Source organism: Camelus bactrianus, chromosome 20, assembly GCF_048773025.1.
Source record: "Camelus bactrianus isolate YW-2024 breed Bactrian camel chromosome 20, ASM4877302v1, whole genome shotgun sequence".
Classification (NCBI taxonomy): domain Eukaryota; kingdom Metazoa; phylum Chordata; class Mammalia; order Artiodactyla; family Camelidae; genus Camelus; species Camelus bactrianus.
Genome location: NC_133558.1, coordinates 32,268,295 through 32,292,464, shown reverse-complemented (window position 1 = coordinate 32,292,464; position 24,170 = coordinate 32,268,295). Strand labels below are relative to the sequence as shown.

Below are 24,170 nucleotides of genomic sequence, written 5' to 3'. Positions count from 1 at the left end.
TGTCTGGGTGAGAAAGCTTGGGATCAGGTCAGCTCTGAGCAACTTTTCACTTATTTTCTTCCCCCAAAGCTTAATAAAACCCAAATCTCTAGGTTGTGAGGTTGCAATTTTGCAAGTCCTTGCCTTTCATTCTAATTAAGTTTTTCCCTCTAGTGTAACTTGCCGATCTTTGTCACTACTTTTTTAGAGATCTAAAATACAGAGAATGGAACAGGCTTACTGCTGAACAACAATCAGATCATGAAAACTGAGAAAATTTGTGGGCGTGATTAGACCATGTGGAATAAAAGGTAATTTTCTTCTGACATGAGGACGATTGTTCTTATCTGAGGAAAAAACACATATACCAGCTGAACTTGAAATCCATTTTGGTCTTATAATACAGTAACATTGACATATCGTGTTTCTCTTAAAACTGTGTATTTTTTTTGTATTAATACATTGCAATTTGAAAATAACCTTCATGTAAACTATTTTTTCATGTAATCTCTGTGATTTGTGGAAGGCAATTATGATTATCCTTATTTTGTAAATGAAAATACTGAGTGTTAGTGGTTTGAGTGACTTGTACTATGTTGTAGAGCTCAGAAAATCAACAATTCTATCAAAATGTGTATCTTTTAATTCTACGAACCATCTTTTAAGTTTGCCGACACTTGCAAACTCAAAAAAGAAAGAAAACCAATGTAGATCAAAACAAGAACAATAGCTCTTTCTCTAGGGATCACTGACAACAAAAATTTGTGAAGTTAATTACTTTTGAAAGCTTCATTTGGCCCACCTTGGACATTTGTTTAGTTATTGACTTTTTAGCCCTAATGACTTGAGACCCTTTTTTCCTAGGCTTTAAAATGTGCAAAGGGAAAGAATTCACCAATGGGCAGTTGTGGTTGGACCATAAGTTTTTCATTCAGTAGGCTTGGTTTTCTGAAGCGATATCATGTAACTTTTTACACAGCATTTTCATTTGAACGTCACATTAAATTCGTATTTAAAGAACATTCTTCACACTTTTACTTGTTTAACACAAATCTTGCAAGACTTGTCACCTGCTGAAGATTTAGAATAACCCGATATATATGTTACTTTTGTTATTGTTATGTTTGCTAGTATGCTTAATTATATGTCTATTAACATAACTGAAGGGAAAAATAGAGGATAATAAAATAATAGGAAATAAAACCTGCAATATCGTTTATTTAAAGCTTATGTCAAGTGTGTGTTAGTTTGAGGATTATTGTGACCAACTCTAGATTTATTTAAACAGATATTCAAAATTAATTAGTTCTGTGTCTCCAAAATCAATACCTATTCACTCAATCTGACTTTGTCTTTTTGGAATTTAGTATTTTACAGTGTTTTCTTTCTATGTTTACCATGACAGACAGGACTCTGTATTAGAATATTTTTGTTTTCACTCTTAAAACATGCAGCTTCTTTTCTCATATTCATTTTCTAAAACTCAATTCTGAAATTAAGGAAAAATACTGGTGACTGATAGACCCTTCTCTTTAAGATCATGCATAGAGTATAATGAAGCTGGAGGGAGGCATTTAGAGACTATATATATTTCTGTGATCAGGAGAAATGAAAGTATATCTCTATTTAAACATCTTTTCTATTTTTTGTAGAAGCTTATAAAAGATTAATTTAAGATACTGATGAGAATTGTTAGCATGCTCTTACCAGGTGGAGGATAATTCATGAAATGTAGTCTCAGCTCTTTTGGGAAATTTTCAAATCTAATTATTTGAAAAAAAATATAACAGAGAAGGTCACTGAAAAATCACACTCCGAGCAGACAAGGTGTCTATTATTGAAAAGTAAGCTTTTTAAGGCTAGAATAAAAGCAACATTTGAAAGTTTGAAGTAATTTCTGTCTTTCTTAGGTGGAAAATAAATAACTTCAGGACAGAGCTCCCTTTTGTTCTGAAATGAGTTAATTTGTTAAGCAAATTTATTAATAAATGTATTTATTATTCCGTTCACATTCTGTTCAGTAATGTGAACCCAGTATAGCTGTAGCAGAATTTTCCTTCTTTGGAGCTAGGAAAATGCTATTGTCTAAATCTGGCTTTTGACTACACATTGCTCAAAAGTTATTGCTTGCTCTTGGAAGATTATTTTTGTATTCTTACCCAGGGAATTTATCACTTGAAATCAGGAACACAACCAGTGGAGGAAAAGTGGTGGAAAAAGAACTGAACTCAGTTTGATGCAGCAAATCCTGACTTGTATTGTTGCCCTTTAATACTAAAATACATTAATTTTGTAAAATTAATGTTTGTGATTTTTTTCTTTGGGAATAATAACTCATACTTTTAGAGATGGTTGAGGAGTCTATGGTTTTGATCTCAAGTGATAAATTCCAAACCCTACATGTTCATTATTTAGGGAATGGTCTCAGAACACATTTTAATTCAACAATGGAGTGATAACAATTACTTATATTTAACAAATCCTCAAATGTGAAGGTAATAAATATTTTACTTATAAATAACTCATATCTCATGGGATAAAAACGTCACAATGGAAATAAGAAATTATTTGAACTGACATATAAGAAAAATGTAACATCTCAATATGTTGGAGATGTAACCAAAGAGGTACTTATGAAATAATATACAGCCCTAAATGTTTATGTAAATAAAAGAATAAAAGGGAAAATCAATGTTCTAAGTATGCATTTTAAGAATCAGAAAGCCAGCAGCAAATTAAACATAATGAATAGAAGCACAGAAATATTAAAGCCCAAAATAAGAATAAATGAGTCAAAAATAAAATATGTACTAGAAGAAACAATATCCAAATATTAGTATTTGAAGAGATTAGTAAGTCTGACAAGACTGGTCAAAGGCAGAGAGAGAGAAAGAGAGAGTTCAAATGATGCAAGTCTAATTCTTACTGGTTTTTAGAGATGAAAAGAGAACTTTTGTGACTAATGCTTCAGTTGGAGGAAAAGACAAACAATGAGGGACTGAAAGGCAGCACCCTCAGCATCTCTTGCTTGACTCTGGACTCCATCCTTATTTGTGTTTGTTTTTCCAAAAGTTCTTGGTATCACCCTCCTTCTCCGGAGCAACTGTCAGCCACACACTTCAGCAATATGTAGGGCTTGGTTTATTACCTTTTTGAAGTACAACCTAAGAAGAAACCAATTAAACTAGGAGATGCTAATGGGTGCTTCCTAGTGACTTCAGTGATAGCTGTTAGGTTTGAGCTTACCACATGTGAACCAATGGGCCATTCAAAACAGATGCTACAGCAGCTAAACTTGGAGCAGACTTTTCTCAAATCCCCAACTTATTTGCCAGTTTCTCTCTCTTCTCCCCTTGCCTCATGTTCTTTTTCCAAGAATGCACTTTGCCAAGATTTTTACAAGTTTTGTTATTTGAAGGCACTCATGAGACTTCACAGACACACTCACCTAAAGCTTTTATTTAAAAGCAAAGTATAAGATGCAGCAAGAGAAGGAGTTCAGGCGAGCATTGGAGGTCCAAGAGGGGGTCCTGATTCTCATGCAGACCCGCTTCATTTCCTAGTTGAGCCACTAAGAGATGTATGATGCACAGCGGTTCCGAGACAGGGTTCAAGGCACAAGTTCCCAGTGGTGGTTTTATGTCCATGTGGTCACTTTGTCAAGTCAGACTATGTAACAGATTATACCCGGTAAAGGATATCAGTAAGCCAACTGTCCCCGGTGGTCACTAGAGGAGTGTCAGAATAACTCATCATAAATCCTACTGCTCTTAGCTTGGCCAGCAAAGACAGACATCCAGCCTTTCCTAGAGTTGAAACTAGATTTTTTCCCTGACCAGCTGTAAATCGACCCTGTCCAACACGCCCTTCATTCAAGTACATGTGTAAAACCCCCTTCTTTCTCCTGTGCAAACCTACTATGCATATTCAAATTGCCTCTTCTCTCATATCGATATTCTATGCTCTATTTACATTTTCCTATGTGTAAACTAACTTAACTGCTTGCTTCCTTTGTTCCTTCTAGGATCCTGGCTAATCACTAGCAGGTACTTAGGCAACCCAAATAAATTTAAAAAAAATTCTGTCCTCAATCAGCTCATAGTTCAGTGTCCCTCTGTCTCTTAGGTTCTCATTTACAACAGACAATATATATATACATTTAGAAATTGGGGAAGAAAAGGGAGTTGGAAAGGTTTACGGAACAAAGAACTTCCTGGAGGGTTAAATGGATATGGTAGTCTTTGTGGCGCTACTGGTAAGGTTTAACCTTAGACCTGCCCTACAAAAGCACTCTTCATCTCAGACAGTGCGGTGCAGGACTTTTATTCATAGAAATACTTGAAATATTACTTTGACTCTGAAAATACCTGGTGTTGCAGTTTGTCCTCTATTAAGAACATCTTTATGGGGATGAAGGAGATTGTAAATTAGTGCTTATCTGGCTCTTAACTTCGCAGCTTTTCAGACATTTCTTTAGGATGACCTGAGTTTTTCCTGAAAGCACTCAAGATAGCCACCCTTCAGCAAGGGTAATTGATTTATTTCTCTTCTGAATTGGAGGAAGAATTAATTTGCCTGATGTAGCCTCGAGCAAAAGCAAATGTTGAGTTGACCTCATTCTCTGGCTATTTTCAGCATCACAGTGGAGGAGAAGGATAAATAATGAATATAAGAAGACTAACAATTAAATACACAACACAACACACACACACACACACACAAACTCCTGGTTCAGTCTGTCAAAGAGAAAAGTCTCCTTTTAGTAATTTGGTAATAATTCCTTTTCTCTTAAGAAGTTTCAATAAACATACACAGATTTATTTTACTTCTTTTCATTCCCCTACCGTATTCGATGGGTCATGCCATTTCCATGCTTCTAAATCTCCAGTTTCCTCCGTACACATTGTCTCCTCTGCACTCCCACTTCTACTCTCCTAGTTTATTCACTCGTGTTCTGTTATCTGGAATAATATCCTCATATACCAACCAACTCCTCTGTCAGCAATTTTCAACCTCTTAATCCAGATCATTCACTTCACCAACAGAAATTCTATCTTAAAACACAGATTGAAATATTCTAATCCAGTTCTCAAAAACTCGCCATGGCTGATCAGTGTATAAAGTCAAAATCTCTGAAGCTCTCGGTCCTTACTCTTTTATCTGCACAATTCACAAATAAATTTGAGCTTCTCCTGTGGGGCAGACGATGGTGACCTTCTTAATGTCCCTGATCACTGTCTCTCCAACTTCTGGGGCTTTCACACTGTCCTTGCTGATTAGAGAATGTGGTGGTTGCTCCTCTGTCTACCCACCCAGCCAGGCAGAACCACAACTAATGTCTCTTCCCCAAGTCCCTCACACTCTTTGTTTTTTATTATTTGTTTTAGCATATTTAAAATGTCATTATATAAATCTTCAAACATACCTAAAAAGAGAGAGAATAGTGTAATAAAGATTCATGTACACCCATCTCACAGATTCAACCCAGCTGTCAATGACAGCCAGACTCGCCTTATTTCTCTCCCACTCCTCCCCCCGCCCACTCCCTCATCTCTAATGTTGCGTTATTTTAAGGAAATTTGAGTTCTTTGGTTGGAATTATTTTCTAAGAGCAATTGTCCAGCTACTTGATTATCTTGAAGAGCAGTGGGTTTAGGATAAGTAGTGTAGGATCTTGCTTTTTTGCCCCTGTTTATCAGTTTTCAGAATAAGAAGACATTGATGGGCTAGAAAAATTTCAAGTTTACTAACTTAGTTGCTTTATTTTAAGTTTGAAATCATGAATTTTTGTAACACAGTTGATGAGATTCAACCCATTGCAGTTATTATTTTTTGTGTTACTCAAATTATTCCATTTTGGGGGAGGCCATAGCTCAGTGGTAGAGTGCATGCTTAGCATGTACAAAGTCCTGGGTTCAATCCTCCATACCTCCATTAGAAATAAATAAATAAGCCTAATTACTTCCCCCTCAAAATATAATAAAGTAAAAAAAAATTAAATTATCCCATTTTAACCAGAGACACCTTTTCAAATGGACTCCTTTCCTTTCAACACGACGCCAGTAGTATTTCATAAATCTTTTGCTTTCTGCATTATTATATATAATATGTTTTCTATCCCAGCCAGATCTAGAACCAGCCAGTTCTCTAAGAAGCTCTGCTTGCTTTTGGTGGAAAATGAAATTAAGAGTCCATTTCTGGGTGAGGGGTAATCATTGCTACCAGGCCCTCTTCAGTGATCAAGACCAATGAAGATATATCTGCAGATAAAGAGTTTATACTGTCAATTTAAATTTAAGGATACAGGGATTTTGATTACCTTTTTAAAAATATTTTATGTCCACATTGATTTCTTGTGTGTTAAACCTTAGTTCCACGTACAATTACCACAATTACTTATTTGCCACAACTTACAATGTACATTTAATGGTTGCATCACAACAATACCAATATTATTATTGAAAACATCAAGGTCATCACTGAATACTTCATTGTAGTTCTTTTTGTCCTTAAAGTAGAAACAATTAGGGACAGTCAAATTACTTGTTTCAAAGTTTTATAAAATAATTCTCCTTTATGTGGTTAAGACACCAATATATATAGTTATAATTATACCTAAAGTCACATACATAAATACAAAGTCATAACGCACACACACGTATGCACAGACACACACGCTATGGTGACCAGCGGACTCACCTAAGTACAGCAGCATGTCCAGTTGGTTGATATAAGCATCTAATACAGTTTTTGAATACTGACCCCAAATGACTTCTTAGGAACATGGATGGCTTGGTCAGATTTGAGGTGGGATCTCAACATCTACAAATAAGCAGTGTGGGAAAGACAGGTGCTGATAAAGCCTGATCGTAAGAATTTCAGTTTAGGGAAAGATGAGTGGCTGGCTGAGGCTGAGACACTGTGATGTAAATTTGGTTTCAGATCACACTTTGCAGGTGGATGCCTGTTTGGCTTGGCACTGTCTTTTAATGTCAGTATTTTCTACAGCACTGAAAACAAGCACTCCGATCTATAATTCCAGTTTACTCTTCGATGATTTTTACTAGCTTCTTTGTACACAACCATTTAGCTTAATTTGGTGAAGTGTACCTACACCTGCAAGTCCAAGTACACAGTAACTTTTATCTGATGATAGACAGGAAGGAAGGGTATGAATGTGGTTCTGGTAATTATGATGAGACCCGAAACCCAAAGCACGGGGCTGAATTTCTTCTCATTCCAAAGGTCTTATTTAATAAACTTTAGTTATTCCTTTAGAAATGAGGCAGCTTCTAGAAACAAATATAAAATGTCACCTGTTGTTCTCACCACATCGTTTAGGCCTCATACGTTGGGCGCTTAGGTTGGTTTAGACACAAGTTAGTTGGTTTAGACACTGGGAGGGGAAGACAGTATTAATGAGGTGACAATCTCTGCTGTAAGTCACTAGTTTCTCCCCCAAGGTGAACAGCACAGGGTGGGTGCTGGAGTGGAGATGCACTTATATTAATAAGATAAAGGCTGATATATGAATAATACAAATGGTCACAATCCAGGCACAACTCAACTGTACATCTAAAGCCACAGATAAAATAATCTTATTGGTAAAAACATCCCTTGAGAATCTGAATAAGTTCCAAGGAATTTTAGAGGCCATTCCAACATGACTAAGGACCATCAGGGGAAGAGCAAAGGGATACTTCTAGTAAAAATAAATACAAGACAGAGAGAATTGGCTTGGAAACCAGAATTATTCTGGGTCCCTTTGATAAATGAAAGTGATGTTAGGGACAGCTTTAGAACCGGGGAAGGGAGCTTTAGCTTTTCACGAAGACGGTCTTCTATAACTCTGGCACGCAGCTGTGTAATTTGCTACTGTTGATATATGCAAAACCAGCTCTGCCCTTCCATTTCAATACTGAATAACTAAATTGCTAATTGGACCAGAAATGTGTAGAAGGGGAAAAAGACAACAGAAATGAGAGGCTGGGCACAGAGAAAGGATTGGTGAAAGAGGACTTTAAAACAAGAAGGTGACAGAGAGGGTATCACTGTGGTAACATAGTTATTATTATTTTTTTAATCTCAAAATTCCCTCCTGAAAACCAAACCCAAATAGGGTTAGACAGAGAAAGAGAGAGAGAGAGGAAAACACAAAAACCAGGACAGAGGAAAACAACAACAACACACGGCTAATCTCCTCGGCATAGCTAGGTAACAGTAATGCCCACAGACCACCCACTACGGGCTGGTAGGGTCAAATGACCCCCAAGAGCAGAACCAGAAAAATCTCAGCCAGCCACTGAGCAGGTAAAGACAAAAATAGAAAAAATCTCTGAGAAGAAACTGACTGTGATAACAGTCACCAGTAATTAAACTAGTAGCAAAAAGTTTGATAGAAAAAAGTCTAAATAGAGTAATCAGGCTTCCAACACCCGAGTTCAGCTTTCATATTAGCCTCAGAGTCAGGATAACCAATCATTTTGTGTCTTCTGACATGAAGTAATTTGAAGCACATTGGTACCGTCCACAGAGCAATCTTGTCAAAATTGGAACCAGAATCTCACCAAATTCTAGAGATAATATCCCTCCTTGGAATGTATGAGCTGTAGGAGGACGAATTCAATGATGCCACCAGAAAGGAAACAGAATATGAGACATTTTACAGGACCATCGACACTGTTACTATAATAAGTCCGTGGCAGGAAAAAAGGGGGAGGATGTTGATTTAACTGTAAAGAGATTTTATATATATATATATATGAACGAATGCAAATGTTAGACACTGTTTTATGATTCATTTGTACAAATAAACGTTAAAATACGTATTTAGGAGACCATCAAGAAAATCTGGTTTGGACTGGATATTTGATGCTACCAAAAGACTACTAATTTTATGAATTGTAATCATGTCATTGTGATTATGTAAGAAAATGTACATTTTCCTAGAGACACCTAAACAATGCAAATTGATAACCTGAGCACTGACACCTAAACAAAACAAACCAATTACAATCCAGGGACAACTCAACCATAAATCTAACTCCACAAATTAAAAAATCCTATTGGTAAAAACAATATCCTGAGAATCTGAATAATTAACAGATATGTTTTAGAAATGTATGCCAACATGCCCCCAGTTTTATTCTATCAAAAGAAAATGAAGAAACGTGTGAATTAATACAAGCAAAGTTGGCAAAAACTTGATCGGTTTTAATCTGGAGGATGTGTATTGCACGTGTCTCTCTAAATCTGTACATTTGAACATTTTATAATTCAAAAGATTAAAAATATAAAGATAAATTCCAGTCATTTTATTTAACTTATTAGGCATCTGCTTTTTGCCAGGCCTGGGAATTCAGGGCTGCTCATTCAGACAGGAGTTACGCAAACATGGAACTTACTTCTCATTTTACAAGAAAGACAGAGACCAAGCCAATCAATATTGTAAAAATCTATCTGTGATGAGAAAGAAAGAAACAGGATCCTGAAATAGAGGAAACATGGCAGGCGTTGGGGGGGGGGTATCTGCCCTCTCAGAGGACACTAGACTGAGGCCTGAAGTGTCCAGTCTTTTTTTTTAAAGAGAAAGAGAGTCTTCTAGGCAGAGAGGATGACACATAACATCTCTGTGCTGGGAAAGAGTTTGGTTGGGTGGGTAATTGAAAGGCCACCCCTGGCTTTGGGCCTTAGTAATGACCCAGGTGAGGTGGAGGAAAGAAAAGGAGTCAGTTCAAGTAGATCTCATAAGTCTTTGCAAAGGGTAAATTTGTATTTTAGTGCATATGCAATAAGAATTTCCAGAAAAGTCTTAAGAAAAATGTCATTTTTCTTTTTACAAGTTTTAGGATCACCATAACTGTTGCATATAAAATAGTCTGGAAAATACAATGCTTTAATGATTTCTTCACACACAATAGTTAGAGAAGCCTCTGTGATTGAGGCTCTGGGTTAAGGTTCTGTGGAGATACAAAAACCGTATATGCTTTTTATGTCTGTCCTAGTAATTTCAGAACGGGGAAGAAAAGAATAGGAGAAAGCCAGAAACATCACTGAAAACTAGTTGTTCTGCAAACTCAAATTAATATTTAAGTTCTTAAACATGTATTTTTATTGAAAATTTCCAAAACCGATTTTGGACAATTTCTACTGTATTCATTCCTTAATAAAGAGTTAAAGCTAGGCAGAGCAAGGCTCCCCTGGATTAGGAATGAAAGAGGGAGGAAGGAACAAAATGACAACAAAACCCAAAAAGTGAAACAAAAAACCCTTTCTGATCCTTCAATTATGCAGAAGTAAGTATGGATGATTACTTTTGCTATAGTCAGAGCTAAATGACACTAAGAGTAATAGGGTCTCCCTGTATCTTTTTTTTAATCAAAGTTTTTAAAAATCTGTTTTAGTTCTCCACTTTCTATTTTTAAAGCGTTTTGAGACTCGCATTCAGAATATAGCCAAGAGAGCCAGATTGACCTAGTGAAATAGCTGTGTGACAAGTGTGACTTACTTCTGACATATACTGTACAAGCAATTGTGTTAGGATGACATCCATCAGAGATAATAGCAAGCTAAAAATGGCGCTATCATATTTCATTCTGATAATCATAAAAGCACACACAGAAAGCCCTAATACTTCAGCCCACAGGAGCAAAACTCTCCAATTGCTTTCTATAGCACGGATGTATTTAAAATAGTGAAACAGGTCATTGCTCAAAACTAATCTAGTCATATTGTTTATAATTCCATCTTCGATGGCTGAAATTAATTTCTAGCAAATCTCTGCTTCTAGTTTCTGGATCAAGATGACTAGCATTATCATTGGTGAAATCTGTTTTCTAAAGAACTAATGCTTTTCTCTGCCTGATACGTTGTTAATTATTGAGTCAATTCTGTAAGTTCTCATTCTGTATGGAAATGTACCTACTCAAGCCAATAGAAATAACTTTGGCCATAAATTCTATTGAGAATATTCATCTTATAATTTTACTTTATACTTAAGCCCTTTGGTTCCTTTCCTCTGAGAAGGATCAGAACCCAGAACTACTTGGAATATGTGCTTGATGTGAATCAGGGGAAGATTTTTCAATTTATAGAAACAAGGTAGAAAGTTTATGATGTGTCCATTCATCACAAAAACTTTGGATATAATATGTTCCCTCCTTATTAACACTTTTTCCTCATCAGAGAAAAGATCATGACATGAAGGCATAGCCTCAGTTTAGAAATCATGCTATAGCAGTCTAGCATTTCCCGGTCATGATCAGTTTTACTAAAAACAAGGGGGATGTGGAAGCACATGCCTATCAATAATTACTTTAAATGTAAATGAACTAAATTTTCCAATCAAAAGACACAGAATGGCTGAACGGATTTTTTTTAAAGACTAAATCTATCTGCAGCCTGTAAGAGACTCAAATCAGAAAATGACGTCGACTTAAAGTGAAAGAATGGAAAATATATTCCATGAAAATGGAAATGAAAAGAAGGCTAGAGTAGCCATACTCATATCAGACAAAACTGACTTTAAAAAAAAAGAACTGTAACAAGAAATAAAGAAAGGTATTACATAATGATAAAGGGGTCAATCCAGCAAGAAGATGTAACATTTATAAATGCACATGCACCCCACAGAGGAGCACCAAGATGTATAAAGCAAATATGAATGGACTTGAAGGGAGAAACTGAAAGCAGCACAATGATAGTAGGGGACTTTAACAATAAGAACCACCTTACCTGGATCCTCGATACTCAAAAGTGTGGTCCACGACCAGGATCATCTGAAGACTTGTTAGAAATACAAACCCACAGGCCTTATACAAGGCTTACTGAATTCTAATCCGTACTTATCAAGATCCCAAATTCATAGGAGCATTGATGTCTGAGAAGTGCTGATCTACGTGACAAGCTGGTCTCGAACCAGCCTTGCCCTATAGGGTTTGAATGCGTTTTGACTCATCATGGTGTGCAAAGTCCAAAAGAGCAGGATGGTTTTGATGGGCTGTTTGGCCACAGCTCATGAGCAGTGCGGTAAGCACCACACACAGGGATTTACAGATTTGCTGCCACTTGCAATTTGTGCTGATTAACATCAATTAAGACAATTTTTCCAATCATTCTGACTAAAAAGAGAGGCAGCTTGGAATAACGACAACATGGGCACTTGAATTATATAGCGCTGACTTAAATCCTTTATGGTCTGAGTAAGGTACATGAACACTTTGAATTTCAACATCTGCTTCTATAATTCGGGGAGTGTAAGGCCTATTTTGCAGGATTATGTGAAGATTAAAATTGATAAATTGCATACATTTCTTGATATAAATCCAGAAACATATATGAGAGTCCTATGTGTGTGTGTATATCCTATGTAGTTGAATATATTTGCATTATATATTTAGTTGTATATACAACTATACCTAAATATATATACATAACATTTATGTATATTTATGTATATATAAAATCTATGTACATATTCTATAGAGTTGACATATATGTATACGCATATATACAAATATTTACATACATTTCTATGCAGTTGATTTTATATGCATATTTTATATACATATTCTGTGTAGTTATGGATATACCTGCCTATGCACATATGTAACTGAGAATATGCATTTTCTTTTGCACATGGTCTCTCCCACTCCAACTGTTTTTTCATCCATCAAGGACTGTCCACACATTCTCTGTCCATTAGGAGAGTTTCGATAGATTTTTATACAGCACGTTGCCTGGTTCTACAAGCTAGGTTTCTAAAGTTAAGCAAGAACTACTGGACCTTCTTAATGTCCTGGGCTGGACCTGAGCTGCATCATTTCTTTCACATTTTATTGGTGAAAGCATCTCAGGAAGCCAGTAGGAACTGAAGATGAAGGCACTTCTGCATGGCATGAATGCTGGGGTGTAGCTCATGTGGATTTCAAATGTAACACACCGCACAAATATCTCAGTGGCGTAATAAGTGTTCAGACAATGCTTTTGGACCCAAAGAACATTTATGTACAAACGTGAACTAAAATAGGGAAATAACAGAAAACCCGAATCATTTGGTTGAAGTGATTCCAAGACACAGAGATGAGTTATACTGAGGGTGATATTAATTGGTACATAACTCATTGGAGCTCCAGAATATTATGGAAGAAAGAGTAAGGCTAGTTTATAGAAACTTAGAACTCTTTTCTCATCTCAAATTGTCCAGGATCCACTACTGGAATAGATCGCGTTTCTCTTAAATGGAGTCTGTACTACTGAAGTCCCGTAAAATTCCTTTTCTTTTTTTTTGAAGCATGCTGGAGGAAGTAAGTGGTCAGATCAGTGTAAAGAGCTGTGTGCTATGTTTATTCCACATCAGCATTTTTTAAAAGGCATTTACATCAGTAAAGGGAACCCAGTAGCCTTTGTTTAACTCAGCAGTCCCAAGACGCTTGCCCTCCATACAACAAAATCACATCTTAGAGAAAATACCATGGGAGAAGCTGGCACAATTTCTAACCTCAGATCAACTCGGGAAGTGAATTTTCACCAAGAGCTCCAAGGTTTATAAAAATGCTAAGATTTTAGGAATTATATTTTTTTTCCCTTGTTAGCTGGAGAGTTTTTGTGACATGCATCGATGTAATTCTTCTCATTTTGTGCTCTTACTCTGATGGGAATTCTCATTAAATTTTTTTTCTTTCTCCTTAGGAGAGGCCAAAGTCAATAAAGAATTTTCTGCAAGCTCTCCTTCTTTGGGGGGTCAACCAATGGCCCCATTTCTTGCTCTGCTCACCTGTTCCCCTGTATCCCACAATGTTTCCTCAACAGGGGATTTCCTCCTGGCTCCTTCCCTTGGCTGTGCTCAGAAACCATGATGAATGCAGTGTACTAATAGGAGTGTTTTGCACTACAGCGTGCCAAGAAGATAGTCAGACACAGGCCAGATCTCAGGATAGCCTCTCCCACTGCCAGTGTTCACTGCCCGGTGATGACTTCATGAGAGCAGAAGCAGCAAGGGAGGGATCTTGGCTCTGGGGCCGGCTTGCTTGGCGCACTCCCTGACGGTTGGTTCCTGCTGGTGCAAAATGCTTGCTTTTGCTCCTCATTCTCCCAGTATCTTTCCCGAGCATGTGTGGGACCTGCAGCCAAAAGCATCTTCCCATCTTAATAAGGAGAAACCAAAAGCAGAGAGCAAAAATGTCCAATTTCAGAGCCTTGAGGAAGACAAAGATGGGTAGCCACATCACCATTTTAATATTTTTACTGGAAACCTCTTTGAGAGAGTCTTATGCTTTCCAGTTCACTATTATTTCCACCTAGTGAGCAGTGCCTCGAGGTCGTGTTGCATTAAGTTTTAAATGCGTGGTCCTTCTAAAACTTTTCTATTACACTTTGGAGTAAGTACCATTACGTACATTTTTACAAATGAAGCAACTGAAGCTTCAAAAGGTTGGGCAATATGCACAGGGTCAAGAATTAATAACTAAAATCCAGATTCAACTGAAGGTCTGCCTGCCTTCCTTAACCACACCATGTTATATCTAGATTGGCTTTAATAATTTACTTCAGAAAACTCACCCTTTGGATAAAAGCCAATTGACAATGGAATGGAGGATATGTTATTAATCACCGAGGTAACTAAAACAGATTTTCACATTCACTTTTCTTCTAAAGAAATTCAGTAATATATTCTTTGGGTCTGTTAGTTGTCTCTACTAGGGATGGATGCAAGTTTTAGGGCTGAAGCTTATTCAATTCTGTAGGCACTCATTAAGTAAAAGAATATAAAATTACAATATAAAATTAGGTACAGAATTTATACTTATAATGAGATCACAAATCTATAAATTATGAATTTTTGAAGGCTGACAAATCCCACAGATGTCATAAAAATTCTATGTCAGACATACCGTAAAACCCTTTTTTTCTTATGTATTTTGCTGTACTCACCCCCTTTCCTAGAACTTTCTTGCTCTGCTCCCCTGATCCCCTGTACTGTAAGCCCCTTTCCTGGTACTTTCATGTCATAGTGCCAGGTAGGTTAGTACAGGTAACCGGAGTATTCCTGGAAGCTACTCCTGCACCTGGAAAATATCTCAACTAGTCACAGAAATGAACACGAATTGCGTACTCTACTAAACTCAAACTAAATGTACCCCAAACTCTCCTTCCCTTTCGTTAGATGCGAAACTGCCAAGAGCTGCCCCAAACCTAATGTGGGGCAAGTGTGATGAAGGGGAAGTTAGAATAGAAAGAGACAGATGATTACTGCCAACTGTTCATCCCCCTGTAATAGAACTGAGTATACATCCCTAGTTGCAGCCAGTCAGAGAAGCATCCATCAGGCCCACGTCGTTGACTTTGGCTGCAACCATGTGACAGGCTTTGACCAGTGGAAAGTCGATGGAGGTGACCCAGGATGACGCTTTCCCTGCAGTTATGTGGACTGACTCAGGATCTCCTGCTTCTGTTCCACACCATGGGGAAAACATGTCCTAAATAGTGGCTTTCTCTCCCATTTGGTATAGAAATCAGAAGACATGTGGAAGCAGTCCCAGATGAACCTAGCAGAGCTACAGCCCACCTGCAGGTGAACACCACTACAGACACACAGCTCTTATACAATTTAACAGGAAATAAGTTGGCTTAATTTTTTAAGCTGTTGAAACACCAACTAAGTCAAGAAACGTAAGTTAGATATCAGCCCATTCAACTGGACTTTTTAACAGTGTTAAAACTCACACATACTAGAATAAGCAGAAAAAAAATCATTTATCCAGCTTTAAGGATATGAGTCTAAGGCTACAATACAGAAGAGCTATCTAGCAGCTGGAGAGCTACTGTCAAAGCCATGACAGGATAGGAACTGGCCACGTGATGAATTACAGCTATTTATTCACATCTCAGTCTTCCTTTCTTATCTGCTCGTCTGATTTGGTTTAGATCTTTCCATCCCAAATCCAAAGAGTTGAATTACTCATTTGAATCAGGTCTGTTGTTGTTTTCCTTTGGTTCAACTTAAGATAAATTTATTTCATTTGGTTCAACTTTACATATACATATACATATACATACACACACACACACATATATATATATATAAAATCACTGGTGGTCAATTCTGAGCAATGATTTAGTGTGAATAAAACTGTTAGATTCAATTCATCTCATATAAATTGTAACTGCAGCTACTTCATGTAACAATGAATTAAAAATAAATGTCTTGAATTATTTGAGAAAAATCAATCTCTACTTCAAACCAAAGTGATAGGGAGATAACAAACCAATTTCAAAAGAAATACAAATGTGTGGCCATTAGTGGAAATTATTAGCAAGACCATTGTGAAATGCTAAATTTCTATCTGTTGATCATTTTTTGAACCCTGCTGAAGTGTTGAATAGCCAACTAGCTTTGGATTTCCGTTTGAAACTCACGAATAACATTGTCTAACTCTATAGGCTGAATGTCCCTCACATGGCCTCAAACCAAAGGTAGAGCTTCCCTTGAGGACAATGTCCACTCAACATATAAAATGTTCATAAACCCTGCAGTAGGGGACCAGCACTGTTTAGGAGGCACTAGAAATCCCTCCGTGGTCTGTCAGTGAATCAGTATATAGAAATGAGCCCTCGATCTCGAGGAAGGAACATAGGATTGAATGCACATTATGTGATCCTGACAGTCTCCTGAAAGCTTAATCATTTTCAAACACTCAGACATGCAGACATATTTCTTGCTGTAAATACTGCGTTTCAGTGAAATTAGCAGAGTCAGAAGAAGATTGTCTTAGAATAAGACTGCTTTTCAGAAGTTGAATATATTAGTTTAGATACTTTCTAAGTTATAACATTAAAGCAAGGTCTGGAGAAGCCCTGATAACTTACCCAGTAAATATTTTAAATCGTAGCCATAATATTCAATGTGGGGTATTAATCATATATCTGCTTCAACAGTACAGGTACCACAGAAAATTAAGTGATGCGTTTCCCTCCTGACAGTTTTGTTCCGTTGCATCACCACCATCATCATTATTACCATCTTTATTATTATCATCATGGCAGCTAGTTAAGTGCCTGTTATATTATGAAACATAGGTACACATACACACACACCCACATAAAATTTTCAAAATGCATTTAATCAATATTATACCAAAATCTTTCAAATAAGAAGATACTTCTGAGTTAACGTCCATTTTTATATCTGAACTTCTCATTTCTCTAATTGCTTGTTTTGATTTCCATATATCTGTTTGCTCAAATTCACATGCATGCATAAATTTAGCCAGTGTTCAGTCATAATCCATAACTCATGTGCTTGAAGGAAAAATAATAAAATATCTGAAAACATAAAGCAATAAATTTAGAGACAGAGTAGAGCCCCATGAGCAATAATGATGAATGAAGTCTTCTGAGGGACTTAAGCTCAACACTGGAGTCCGAAAGTATAGAAATAGGTAAAGAGATGGAGGCAAATGTTGCAGGTCATGGTAGCAATTTGATCAAGGGTATAGGAAAGGAACAAACAAGATAGGGTTAGAAAATAATGAGAAAACATCAATCCAGCTAAAGCAGAGAAATCAGAAAACAGGATGGAAAATGTAAACCATGACAAACGCAGCAGAACTGAATTCAAAGGTGAAGAATATAGCGAGGGACCCAGAGTTGTTAAGAGATCAATGAAGATTGAGGGTGAAGGAGACACTGAAGATAGACTGCGTTGGTCTGGGCTAAAACAAGATTTATGAGTATTGATACTGACATATGGGCTGCTGGCCTGGACACAGAGAATTCTGGGACTGCTCAGCCAGCTGGAGTAGCAGAAACGGGGAGGGGATGGGACACCTGAGAGTGGGAAAACAGGTTCATGCTCAGAGTACAACCATGGCAAAGGCGATCGGGGATTTAAGAGATGGCATTTGTAGGGAACTATAAGCTCAGGGTGTGGGGAGGTTGTGAATGAACGTCCTGGTCCACTCACCTTCGGGAACATAAGTGGGCCTGATTCTGCATGTCCTGCCTGTGTGGTGTCTTAAAGATGCAACTGCAGGGTGCCATGGAAGACAAAGGCAGACCAAGAGAGGTCACGACTGACATGTGTGTGATGAATTAATGTCAACGTGACATAGGAGATAGATGACTGGAGGAAGACACAAAGATATTTGTGTCTAACTATGATGCAGAGGTTCCCTGTGTGGAGAGCATTAAAAATGGCAGCTAAATTCAGTGAGGTCTTGCTTTTGCCAGACACTGAGATAAGTACCTTAACTTAATTCTTATAGAAAATTCCTTTTTACCAGTGATGCTACGAAGGCTTATGAAGTTAGGTCACTGAAGGTCACAAAGCTACCAAAGATGGGGACGGTGCAGGCCATGTGTACCCGAGAGCCCTCCTCTTGGATGGCATACCACGTCACCTTCACAGTTTAGAATCTATAGGGTTCAGAGTATTAACATACCAATAAAAGAATCTGGGAGCTTGTAGGGAAATATGATGAGTTTCTGTTTAAAGATGCTGATACTAAGATGACTGCAAATCACTCAAGTAGATAATTAGAGATAAAATTAGAGTCTGGCAGAGACAGAGGTCATGGCTGCAGATGGGTATTTAGAAATGATAAAAATAAGAGATTTTAATTGAAGCCATAGAGTGATTGAAATCTCTAATGGAAAGAACATACAGAGAAAGGACAGAGGGTCAAAAGATGCAGTGGGAACTAGAGTAGCAAAAGGAAGCAAAACGAAAGCAGAAGACTGGTGGAGATAGAGGAGGCGTGTTGGAAAAAAATCAAGGAAAGTGGCAACCGTGGGAGGTATACTGACGCTATTAATGAACTGTTTCCATTGACGCAAAAAAGAGAACACTGGTTCTACTAATAGGTAAATATTTAGAAGAAAAAAATTAGAAATCATACAAATATCAAATATTTTTGAACATACCCTTTTCTGGGAGAAAAACATAGCAAACGTTTGTGTCACAAGAAGAATAAAGACTGCCCAGTGTGATTACAGACCGAGCCAATGACACACACTTTAAAACACATTTTGTAACCAACATGCTGGCTAAAGGATTGCATAACACGTAGAACGACTCTTTCATTAGGTTCAGGCTTCAGTGGTTTAGAAGTTCTCTTGCAAAATGAATAAGAAATGTGATGGAATATGTATTTTTTTCTCTGTCCTCTGAGCTCTGTTTTGAAGCAAGTCTTTTTTTCCACAAGATGACGATGATGATGGTGGTCGTGGTGATGGCGGTGGTTGTAACTAAGGTTTATTAAACATATACAATCTGCCAGCGTTCTAAATCTTTTTAAAGTAATGTTCACTGTTAAAATTTTAAAAATACACATTTTGGTCTTCATCTCAGCTTCTGGCCACAGCTCCTAAAATACCTATAATTTCCCAAGTAGTAAAAGCTAAAGAAATACCTTTTGTCATAATATTTGGTTATTGTCCCAAGTTCCTAAACCAGCTCCAGAGAGAGAAGGGTGAAGGAGCATCTTTTGTTCTTTATAATGGGTCCTTTCAGCCACACCTGAGTTGATTAAATGATTTTTTTTTGGAAAGCCCCAGGGAATAAGTGGCTGGTTGCCAGAGGAACAGACCACGTGATTCGACAGTTAAATCTCTCAGCCCTTTCCCCCAACCTCCAGAAGGGAAAATGGGCTGGAGACTGAGCTAATAATTGATCGCCCCCAAGTGATGAAACCTTCATAAAAAAAAACCCTGACTAAAAGGGTTCTGGGAGATTCTGGGGTGGGAAGCACATGGTGGTGCTGAGAGGGTGGTACCCCAGAGGGGGCATAAAAGCTCTGTGCCCCTTCCCCATCCTTTGCCCTGTGCCTCTCTTCCACTGGCCCTTCCTGAGTTGTAGCTTTTGGAATAAACCAGTGACCTAGTAAGTAACCTGTCTTCCTGAGTTCTGAGTCCTTCTAGCAAATTATCAAACCCTTGGACAGGGAGGTGGGAACCTGGGACTTGAGACTGGCGTCTAAAGGTGGGAGGAAAGTCGGTCTCATGGGCCTCAGCCCCTAAACTGTAGGGCCTGTGTTGTCTCCAGGTAGACAGTGTTAGAATTTAACTGTATTGTAGGACACCCAGTTGGTGTCCACAGAGATCTAGAAAATTGCTTGGTGTGGAAAACCCACGCATTTGGTGTCAGAAGTGCTGTGAGTAGAAAAAAATACAGTTTTTCCCTTTATTCATTTAATCCCCATAACTTCATATGAGAGAAACTGTTAGAGCAGGCAGATAGCTAGATACGAGCAGAGAAAGGGGGACACAGACCAAATGGCAGGAATTGAGCAGAAAGGAGGGGCACAAGCCAAATGCAGGGAAACACACATCATGTAAGCACCAGGGGTCCCTGGGCTGAGAAAGAAAAGCAGGAATCTTTGGGCTGATAAGGGGCCATACCTTTTGGCCTGGAGACCAACAAAGAAAGGTCAGAAAAGGCAGGAATTTTCCAGTGTCTGAATGTAACCTTTTGCTCATTATGCCCTCATTTCAATAAAATTAGCCTTGCTGGTTAGAAGTACCCATCATGCACCGATGCCATGACACTTCCAATCCAGACTAAATAAGGACAAAAATCCCTCCTCCCTTTGGGAAGGTGGAGTTGGGATGATAATCAGGGAATATGACCCCAAGCCCTTCCCTCCCTAATGAATATTCCACCCATTCATTTTTACACCCTATGTAACTAACTTGCCAAAGAAACTCAGGGCAGCCGCTCACCTGAGCCTGCCCGCTCTCGCCTTGAGAGTGTACTATCCATCCTTTAATAAATCCTCACTTTACTTTTTTAACCTCTTAAGTCTTGTCTCTGAATTCTTTCTGGGACGGGACAAGAACCTGGAACACCGGTTGGATCCACTGGCAACAAAACTGTTCACTTCATTTTCAAGATGAGGAAAGCGAGGCATGCACAGGGGAAGTAGCTTTCCCGAGGTGTACAGCTAGTCAGCGGGTCCCAAGTCAGACAGTCAGACTCAGCCGGACTCAGCACCGTTTTCCCATACAGACTCTGCTATTGAATCAAGAAAATCATTTCCACAGGGGGAGAAAGGTTTTCACAGAAACGTCTAAACTTGCTTCATTCACAGTATTCACTTGCTTAAAACCATTGCGAAAGCCAGTAAAACAGTATCAAAGCACTAATTCCAGCAGGCTGAGATGAGAACCTGGGTGAGAACATTTCTAAATAGAAAAATAATAGAAACACCAGGAAGAAATTGTAATGGCTAAATTTTTTTCTCTTCTCCCCTTCCAGGTTCTTTGGCTGATCTAATCATTAAATGGACAGAAAACAGATTAAAACAGGAGAACGACAGATTTCATACAGATGGGAGCCCCATAAAAATATGGGTCTCCCCACCATCCTGAGCTAAGAGGAGAAGGTGTTGGGGGTCTGGGGAATAGAAAAGGAAGTCAGTCCACAGGACACTGAGAAGAGCAGATGTTTGGTAAACAGACATTTGCCACGTAGGTTAGTCTTTTGAATATAAAAGTTACTTATCAGTATGGTAATCTCTCTCTTTCTGGTGCACAGCCCCCCAACCCCATCTAAATTCTATTAGGCAGTTAATGAGGGGTGCAAAAAGTTCTCCCCGGGTCAGCTGGGCCCTGGCTTCAGCCTGAAGTAATCCACATGCCAAGTAGCACATTCTGGGTGGCATCTTCTGCTGCCCCTTAGAAACTAAGTACACTGAAAAAAAATCGTAGGTATAAAAACATTTTGGAAACAGAAAATCACAAGCAGGGACACAGGATGGAAACCCAGGGTTAACGACCCAGCATACACTCCTGTAGAAAACACTCTTTTACTTTTTCTCTCTTCCTGAAAGCACTTGGAAAACCATAAAGTGCTACATTCATATTAGCACAAGGAAATGCGTTTTTAATATCTCCTCAGAGCAGCCTGCAGAGGGGTAAGCTGAAAGAGTAGCATTTGGGGGGTGTGTAAAATCTGGCACTAAACTGGGACAGAGAGACCCGGACTGAACATTCAGAAAGAGATGCAAAAATACTGAGGTCTTAGGAGCTGGGGTCCCGTACGAGCCTTGCAGGAGGAAAAGAGAAAAGGGACAAGTATCACCTTAAAAACAATTTTGCAAAATGCTGTGTCCTCATCGAGGGTGAATCTGTCTATCTTAACAGTACATTTTGGAAGAGAAATAGATCTCCTAAGAATTTAAGGGAAATAGTTTTCTAATGGGAGTTTTGTGTTCCTGATTCAGTGGTGGGAAACCAACTGACTTTATTTCCATGTTAGTTTTTTTTTTTTTTTTTTAAGATTCGTTTGGTGTGCATTTTCAATGTTCTCTAACAGTATCACTTTTAAAACTAATGTGTACAGAAAATGATTTTGAAAATCTCAGTTGTTAAAAAATCCCTTTAGGGCAGAATGTTTATAACAATCTGAAGTTGTACAGCAGATGGAGTGAGTGGAAAGTTGTGATCTGACCTAGATTTACTTCCCAGAGGTAAACAATTTATACTTTGGAAAGACATGTATACATTTTAACCATGGTTTAAATAATTTTATTAAGGAGAATAAATTAGTTTATGTAAAATGGTATTGTATGGGCTCCGCTTGTATTATTTTGTTATTGTTCCCAGGGTTTGTTTAATTAATTTGTAAATCATTTTGAGAACTTTGGCCTCCAATTGTAATGAAACTGAAGACTATTTTAGCATTATATTTTCTGAAAGAACTTCTCTATGATTCTAGGGGCAAAATGGTATGTGACGTGTCACCACCATGAAGGGAGTAAGATTTGCTTATAGTAATTTCTACTATATTTGAGTTAACTGTTGACATGTTTGCATTTTTTGTATGCATGTATGGTTCTCCCTTATAATATCAAGTATAGTTCTGCTCCAGATCTGTTAGGTCATGTTTATTCATTGATTTTATAGATGAACGTTCTTTAGAAAAGAATCCTCTGGGATCTGAATGTAAAGAATTAGAATTCCCATCAGACTTTTAATTTATGGGAAATCACTCAGGGGTGAGGAAATGTGGGTAAGAAATGACCAGCATGGTGTCTAGACCTTACCTGTGTCGTGGCTAGTGGCCAGGAGAGGGTTGCTTCTTCTGACCATGAAGACACTATACCCGTGACAGTTGTGCTTAGTGTTTAAAATACAATTTGGGGGCTTTTTCATTTTATCTGTCCCTCATCTCCTCGCCCACTCAGCGCCCGACAGACGTTTTAAAGCTGGTGTACAGCATAGTGATTATAGCACAGCATTGTAAACCAACTATGTACTTCAATTTAAAAAGTTAATAAGTAAGTAAATAAAAGTTTCAAGCGTAAAAAGTAAATAAATAAATAAAAATGCTTCATATTGATTATGCTTTTGAGCCATTTTTGTTCTATTTCAACCGCACGAAGGCCTAAAAATTCTCTATATATCCCATAAAAAAACAAAAACCAAAGAAAAGAACATAATTATGACCACTTGCCTTTTTATCATAATCTTAGACATTTGATACTTCTCATAATTTAGTAAAGAGGTGTTCTACTCCCTGGAGGCACAATTCTAATCATTTTAAATAAGTTTATTATTAAACTATCAGGAATGAATATTCATCATTTTTGAAATGTTTGAAAATCTTTGTGTTCTATTTGAACCCCCTCCAAACAGTCACTTCTTGGTTCCATGTTGTACTTTTAAGCATTCATACTATGCCTCTTCCCTTAATAAAGTAAAAATCCATTAAGTATTCAATATTTATTATCTTTATTACTTTAGATTTGTCTCATTATCTACTCCTATTTTTAATTCACTACCAAAATGCTAAATAAACTAGAATTTTTTCCTGCCCGTTTTTTCTTCTTTGTTCTACAAACATCCAGAAATGTTAGGGTTTCCAGGCATTTCTACTTTGTGTATTCTTTCCAGTAAAATTAGCTCTCTAATTAAATAATGTAGTGTGATTAATGTATACCACTTGGCAAGATTTTTTAATGTGCTTACATCTCCAAATATATAAAAATGTGCTTGCCAGGCTGTGTGTCTTAATTTTAGATTCAGAAAATAATGCTTTCACTTATACCAGATCAATCTATTTCCCTACACATGCTGAATCATTTTCTTCAGGACTCCCTTGGTCAGGATAGTGACCACAGAAAGTCTTTGATCATCTATTTCTTCTTTAGAAGAAACTTTTTGAAGTAAGAGGGTTGCAGACTCTTGGAAGG

General features: G+C 37.7%; 1 long non-coding RNA gene across 2 annotated transcripts in view; it reads left to right on the top strand.

Moving 5' to 3' along the window:
* Positions 1 to 24,170, top strand: part of LOC141574246 (uncharacterized) — a 335,328-nt gene that overhangs the window by 284,799 nt on the left and 26,359 nt on the right. The window contains exons 5-6 of one of the 2 annotated variants that reach the window (XR_012501159.1): positions 188 to 290; positions 21,233 to 23,379. The exons of the other annotated variant lie outside the window; for it this stretch is intronic. This is a non-coding gene — a long non-coding RNA (uncharacterized LOC141574246). Of the gene's footprint in view, positions 1 to 187; positions 291 to 21,232; positions 23,380 to 24,170 lie in introns of those variants that run through there. 2 annotated transcript variants of the gene reach the window in all.